At 33.6% G+C, this 7,679-nt stretch overlaps 1 non-coding gene across 1 annotated transcript; it reads right to left on the bottom strand.

Annotated features, from left to right (window-relative positions):
• Positions 1–6,981: 6,981 nt before the first annotated feature.
• LOC145007703 (small nucleolar RNA R71) lies at positions 6,982–7,088 on the bottom strand. Its single transcript, XR_013663075.1, has one exon. It is a non-coding gene; the product is annotated as a small nucleolar RNA R71 (small nucleolar RNA).
• Between the last annotated feature and the right edge of the window lie 591 nt (positions 7,089–7,679).

Genomic DNA, 7,679 nt, shown 5'->3' with positions numbered 1-7,679 from the left:
AACTTTTTGGGAGTGTTCACATATGACCATTATGATCTGTGCTATAACAGGTTAAATCCTAAATGTGAACGCTTTCAACAAGTTTGTTACCTAGATGTATACAAAAAAAATAGTTACCAACAAAACGAAAAGTAAAAATTAAATTACATGAATGGTCCCTGTAGTTTGGGGGAATTTGTGGTTTTGGTCTCTAAGTTATTTTTTTAAACTTAAATGGTTCCTATTGTTTATTTTTGTTGCGCGTTTGGTCCCCATATTACCTAAAAATACTATTGTGTCTTTATTAATTTATTTTTTTTAATTAATTTTCTTATCTATGTTTATTTTTTACATATTTATAAAAATTAATATACCACACATATTTGTATCTCCTCGGATGATCTCTACTGTTTATTTTTTAATTAATTTAATTTTTTAACTCGGATGGTCCCTACTATTTAGTTTTGTTACGAACTTGATCTCTGTCTTACCTAAAAAGATTATTGTGCCCTTATTAATTTTTTTTAATTAATTTTCTTGTTTATATACTTATGCTTTATATGTTTAAGAAAAATTAGTAGATTTCACATATCTGTATCTCCTTACCATCCCATCTTTCATCATTCTCAACTTCTATTTATTTTTCATCTTTAGTGATATCGACATCTTCATCATCACTTCTTTTTTCGGTCCTTTAAATCTGTCGAAACAACACCACAACCCACTAAATATGAAGAGACAGTAGGTTATGGTGTTGGTTTTCCAGAGTTGAAGTACCAAAAAAAAGGATGGTGAAGACGTTGATGTTACTAAAGATGGAAAATAAATAGAAGATGGGGAGAATCAGAGATGAGATGGTGAATGAAAAGACTCAAATTAAATTTCTCAAATGTGGTTTCAGGTTTACGGTGATAAGATACATATATGTGGGGTATATTAATTTTTTTTATAAAAAATAAATACATAAATAAGAAAATTAATTTAAAATATTAATAAGGGAAAAATAGTATTTTTAGATAAGACAGAGACCAAACGCGTAACAAAAATAAACAGTAAAGATCATCCAAGTTAAAAAAAAAAAAATTAATTAAAAATAAACAGTAGAGATCATCCGAGGAGATACAAATATGTGTGGTCTATTAATTTTTTTTAAATATGTATAAAATAAACACATAGATAAGAAAATTAATTAAAAAAATAAACTAATAAGGGCACAATAGTATTTTTAGGTAAGATGGGGACCAAACGCGCAATAAAAATAAATAGTAGGGACCATTTAAATTAAAAAAATAAATTAGGGATAAAAACCACAAATCCCCCCAAAACCACAGGGACCATTCATGTAATTTAATTTTTAATTTTCATTTTGTTCATAGGTAACTATTTTTTTTGTACACATCTAGGTAATAAACTTGTTAAAAAAGTTCACATCTAGGATTTAACCTGCTATAGCAGGTCATAATGGTCATATGTGAACACTTTCAAAAAGTTTGTTACCTACATATGTACAAAAAAAAGATAGTTACCCAAATGTGAACATACCGAAAAGTTAATTACCTTGATAAGTCATATTCCCTAGGATTAAACCAGGATTGTAAGTTTTGTTTCACTTGATTCCGTATATCTACTTTTTATTTATTTATTTATTTATTTATTTATTTATTTATTATTATTTAGTCACTCGAAATCACATTGCAAATTGCATAAACATAAGGGTTTTTGGCATTGTTGCGTAATAATGTTTGACGAATATACACATTTAGTAAGTATTTTTTGTGCTCAATTCATCCTAACAGTTAGGAAATACCGACTAATTAAGGGTTTGAAGGAAATTGTATCCAGTTTACGGATGATATATTGATGTGGCTTCACATATGTGGGTTTGTTTTTGGTACTTTAACTCAACAAAATTTGGTGAATTTATACATTTAGTCATTCAAGTAACCGGTTGTTCCTGTATCAGGTTATATAATGGTATAATTAAAATTCAAATTTAATGGTCTATTAGACACAAAAATACTTAAATGACTAAATGTGTAAATTCGTCTTGTGTTATAGTGCTAAAAACCCTAAACGCAATAAAGCATCACAACTTCATGTATTCATCTCAAATCAGGTGAAGCATCGCGACACACAAATTAATTCCTCTATGATTATTTGTCTTTAGTTGTATATGGTGACAATGATTATGTTCCATGTTATGTTTAAAATGTTTTGGTCCTAATTGTTGAGGTTTGTATTTATAAGAACTATGATCGTTGCTTAACAAGCTTTGTTGGTTCCCCATCAATGCCTTAATTAACAAAAGTTACAAACACACAAACACAACTTGTTTGCAAATTTGGAGTTTATTTCGTTTTGTCACTTCTTTATATCCCGATCTTATCTTATGATCACGATCTTGTAAACATAAAACATGTTGGATCTTGATGGCTTTCAAAACAATAATCAAAGCAATGGAACCATTATAAAGCCTTAGATATATTTGCATCGAGATTACTACAACATAATTAAACTATAAGAATGAGGGACCAATTGTACCATTCTAAATTTCAACTCAAATTCTTTTTAAAAACACTAGATGTGTGACCGCACAAAACAGTGACGATAAATAACTTTTTAAGCAAATAGTTTCTTACGGGAAAATAATTATTATTATTATATAATAAAAACTTGTCATTTTTAATTAAAATATTTATATTTATATCTTATATTTATTCTGTATGTTTTTACTATTGATGTAAATTAATTAATATTGATGTCCAGTTTAAAAAATGTAAATTCATTTTTATACATTAATTTAATATTTTCATTTTGCTCAAATTGAATTTCTTAATTACTTTTCTTAATTTTAAGTCTTCAAACTTTTGACAAGTATTAATGGATTATTTATGCATAACTAATTTGTATAAAAAAAAAAATTGTAACTTATACCTCTTAAAATTCAAGATACGACTAGCATGTTTTATAATATAGTATAAGATAAGTAAAATCTCAAAAACCATTTTTCATAAAGTCCAAGGTAAATTTGTTTTAACATCACTAAACCATATCACATAAATGTACCAAAATAACCACAAAAACAACGGGAACTAAATCATGAAATGATTATCGATGTGAGTGCAGTACATGTAACGCCCCGCTCGTGAAATATTTAATTTTGGGTTCCCAAGAGCAAGAGTAAGGGCGTTTCGGCCCTTGATGTGGAATTAGAGTTTGGCAAGAACGACTTATGATGGAGGAGGGGTTGTAAATTAAGAAGTGGGCAACAATGGTTCCTAAGAGGAAATTAGTAAAAAGGTCCCATGCATGCCAAGCATGCGTGCTTGTGTTTGGTTGGGTACGCCCAGCGTAAGCTGGACGTACGCCCAGCGTAGTGAGTGTGACATTCCCATTTTCACGGCCAGAAAAGACCGATTTTTGTTTATGTTTTATAAAAATCAGAGTACTTCTTTTAAGAAAAATGTTGCGGAATTTGTTCCCAGAAAAACATGATAAATACGTTTTTAAAACATTTTCGAAGAAACGTATTTTGTTCATTTTAAAACATTTGGGATGTCATCGTTAATACAGAAACATAATCATAAACAGAACTTACATTTATTTACACTAGTGATCTACATCTCTTTAAATCTCTCAGTGTAATGTGACTTCATATCAACACCTGTGATATAAATAAACTGAGTGGGTCAGGTTGGGAAACCTGGTGAGTACATTGGGTTTTCAACCCACAATAATATAATTATTATTTTCAAACAATCAAACAATCAACCCAATTACCCATCCCTATTATCTGCTTTATTCTTAAGGATCTACCCTAAGAATCAACTATTCCTCGTTCATACATTCCTAAGGATCATCCTAAGGAATCGACACGAAGTCCATCATCACCGGGGTTTAGGCACTAAGTCTGCATAGTCGCCAGAATTTATACAATAGGCACTAAGTCTGCATAGTCGCCAATGTTTTGGCACCAAGTCTGCATGATCGCCAGGGTCTAGGTATCAAGTCTGCATGATCACCAAGGTTTAGAGTACACCGGGTGAACACATCGTTCACAACACCTACAGGTTGCGAGCCTGATAGTGTTCCACTGGACTATCTAGGATAGTCCGTGGTTGTCATCCATACTCTGCTGAATGACGGGGACATCGTTTGGGAAAAAGGCTTCTCACATCGTACACCTCTCACCCACACCTTATAGTCTATATCACCTCTCAACTCATCATCCAACTCATATTTCATCTATTATATCTACCCATGTTTTACCCCAACATTTTCGTAGATATAAAATACATATATGGTTTAAATCATTTAAAACATGTATAAAATCTTTCACTCAGCATAGACAGCAAGTATTCAGACAATATGCAGACATAGCACGTAATTTATATTAAAATATTTCATATCTATGTGTAAGATGAAAGGGACTATGCACTCACCTGAGAAGGTGGTGACTCGGTACTCGGACAGCGCTTCGTTTACTTTAAAATAATTTCCTTTGACGAAACCTAGTATTATCATCACTAGATTTTAGTCTAATATTACCGTGACTAATTATTAGTCTTATTATTATTATTATTATTATTATTATTATTATTATTATAATAATAATAATTATTATTATTATATAATCGTTTAAACAATACTTTCCAACTACTATGTACAGACAGGGGCCAGACATAAAACACCGGAGGGCAGGACCATTTTGGCGTATAACACTTCTAAAATCCAACAACCCTATGCGGCCTGATATTGCCATATTTATACTTATTTTTAGGCAGTATTTAAGTACATTTTTATTAATAAATTGATAATATGTGCAGAATAGTGATATTTATGAGTTTAAATTGTTATTTTCAGTCAATACAAAGGATTTTCGAAGAGAGGGACCAGAGGTGACAAAATGGGGAACATGGGAGGCTTGGAAGACAAGAAAATAATAATTTCATAATAAGAGCTTAATTCACGACGTGGCGGTGCAGCTCACGACGTGGCACGGGTGTTCCAGTAGATAAACATCGCAACGCGGAGGATTTCCTTGAAGGATACGTTTTACTTGAAACCCACGACGTGGCGCATATGGCCACGACGTGACGCAGGTTTTTGAGGATTATATAAGTTCTCCTATTATTACGAATAAAGGGACTTTTGGCAGAAGAAAAGGAGTTCCAGGAGACGTTTCAGAAGAGAAGAAAGGTCCTGGAAGAGGGATTTCAAAACCAAAAGAAGTAAAGTTTTATATTTAGTTGATTATAAACATGATTTTCATTAGTTTTAGCTGTGCTAGTTTAATTACTATGATGAGCAGCTAAATCTAGCTACTTTTGCTTAGCTAGATGAAGCTTTGAACTTATGAATAGTTATATGTTTATGGATTAATTTGAGTTGGTAAGAGTTGTTTGTGTTTGATTTGTATAACCTAGCATGTTATTATTTGCTTATCTAATTGCTAGATTGCATGTTCTGTGTAGCTTAGTGACTATGAAACTACATGAACTTGTTTACCTAATAATTTAGTGAACATTAAATTGTTAGAGCTAGGATTGACCAATCTTAGTTAGTAATTAGGCTAAATAAATCTTAGCTGTGCTAGAGAACGTGAATTGTGACCATAATTGGGTTTATACAACAAATCTCACATAGCATATTTACATTCATAATTAGTTCTGTGTTTAATTATGTGTGAACATACATGGTTTAACATGAATTAGTTACTTATTGGTAAGATAGAACTAAATTACTAATATAACTAAAACCCAACTTAATAACCCATAATCATTAGCTAGCCATAAGGAAGAAGTGGATTCAACTAAGCAAGAGTGTGTTTTTTATTAATTTGATTAAGTTCATTTGATCTTGCAAAATCAGATAAAACCCCCTTATTAAATTTGTTAATAAATTAGGTTAATTTATTAGTAATTAGGTTAATTAGTAACACCGTTCCCTGTGATCGACACCCGACTTACCTAAGCTATACTGTAATCTGACTAGGTACACTGCCTATAAGTGCATAGTTAGTCTTAGTTTGTTAGGTTATAAATATTAAAATTAGTGGGTATTTTTGTGCACATCAAGTTTTTGGCGCCGTTGCCGGGGAACGGTGCAGATTATTAGTTTATTTAGTTGCATTAGATTAATCGTTTTTTTTTTATTTAGGAATAAAATCTACAGAAAGCTTAATTGGTTATTTATTTTGCTAGCTTATCTTAGTTTAATTATTGTTTTGTTTGTCGCAGAGTTCACGACGTGAGATTTAGTATACTCACGACGTGAAATCTGAGAGTTCATTTTTAGTTTTTCTTATTTTAGTCAAGTTTTACGTTTTAGTTTAGCAAGTTGCAGGAGTTAATGACCAGAGGCTCAAACACACCATTGGTGCCACCACTAGAAGATCTCGAGTCTGCAATTCACAAGAAAAAGACGCCCTTGCAAGAATTGAAGTCAGCCTTCTCTAGGAAGTCAGGAAAGAAGACAGGAGAGTCAAGTTCCTCAACGAAGCACGAGAGCAATCTTGAGCATTTGGATCATTCACCCATGCAAACCGAGTACGAAAGCGACACCGAGCCAGAATTTGAAGAACACACGAGTAAACCCGAGAACGAGCCAAGGAACGAGATGGCAAATATTGAAGAAATGTCCATGGGAGCTTACAAGAAGCGGATCCGAGAAGATGTGGGTCCCGGATTAGTCCAACCCGCAATACCTGCCAATGCCACATTCGAGCTGAAGGGACACATATTGACTGCGCTGAAGGACATCCCATTTTTCGGGAAAGACCATGAGGATGCTTTTAAGCATCTAGATGAAGTCAATGACATTGCAGATTACTTCAATGTACCAAATGTCAACAGGAACACCGTCCTGCTTAGGATGCTGCCCGTTACTTTCAAAGGAACTGCTAAGGAATGGTTAAAAGCACTCCTACCGGGTACAATCACCACTTGGGCTCAAATGCATGAGCAATTCCTAGACCAGTTTTGCCCGCCATCCAAGATAGCCAAACTCAAGAAGGCAATAGCCAACTTTGAGCAACAGCTGGGGGAGTCACTGTACGAAGCGTGGGAGCGGTACAAGGGCTTACTCAGAAACTGCCCGCAACATGACCTAAATATGCAGCAAGAGATGTCAATCTTTTATGATGGGGTCAATGTGATGACAAGACAACTCCTTGATTCTCAAGGACCGTTGACAAGGAAAAATCCAAGGGAGGTCAAGGAGCTAATTGAAGAATTCGCGAAACACTCCCGCGAATACCATAACCCGAGGCAGGATGGAAGCAAAGGCGGTGGAGGAGCCCAAACTGAAGAAATTGCAGCTGTCATGGCGAACCGTTCGGTGACACAACCCCGAGGCATAGTGGAGGATATTTTGGTGAGAATTGGAAAATTTATTTTTCCAATAGACTTTGTAGTCATGGACATGAAGGAAGATCCAGATGTTCCGATAATCCTAGGACGGCCATTGCTCAACACTGCTGGTGCCCTTGTTGATATCCGCGAGTCGAAGCTAACTTTGAGGGTTGGAGATGAACAAGAAGTCTTTGGGATAAAGGATGACTTTCAAGAAAATAAAGAAGAGGTGTTCACAATTAATGAAGAGAATGAACCAGAAGAACTGGAAAAGCTTATGGAAGAAGAGATAAAAGTAGTTCATCAAGTCAAAATGACAAAACCAAAGGCATCTGTTCCATATTGGAT

This window comes from Lactuca saligna, chromosome 7 (genome assembly GCF_052625555.1).
Source record: "Lactuca saligna cultivar CGN05327 chromosome 7, ASM5262555v1, whole genome shotgun sequence".
In the NCBI taxonomy this organism is placed as follows: Eukaryota; Viridiplantae; Streptophyta; class Magnoliopsida; order Asterales; family Asteraceae; genus Lactuca; species Lactuca saligna.
The sequence above is the reverse complement of the archived record's forward strand: the minus strand, read 5'-3'. Positions and strand labels throughout refer to the sequence as shown.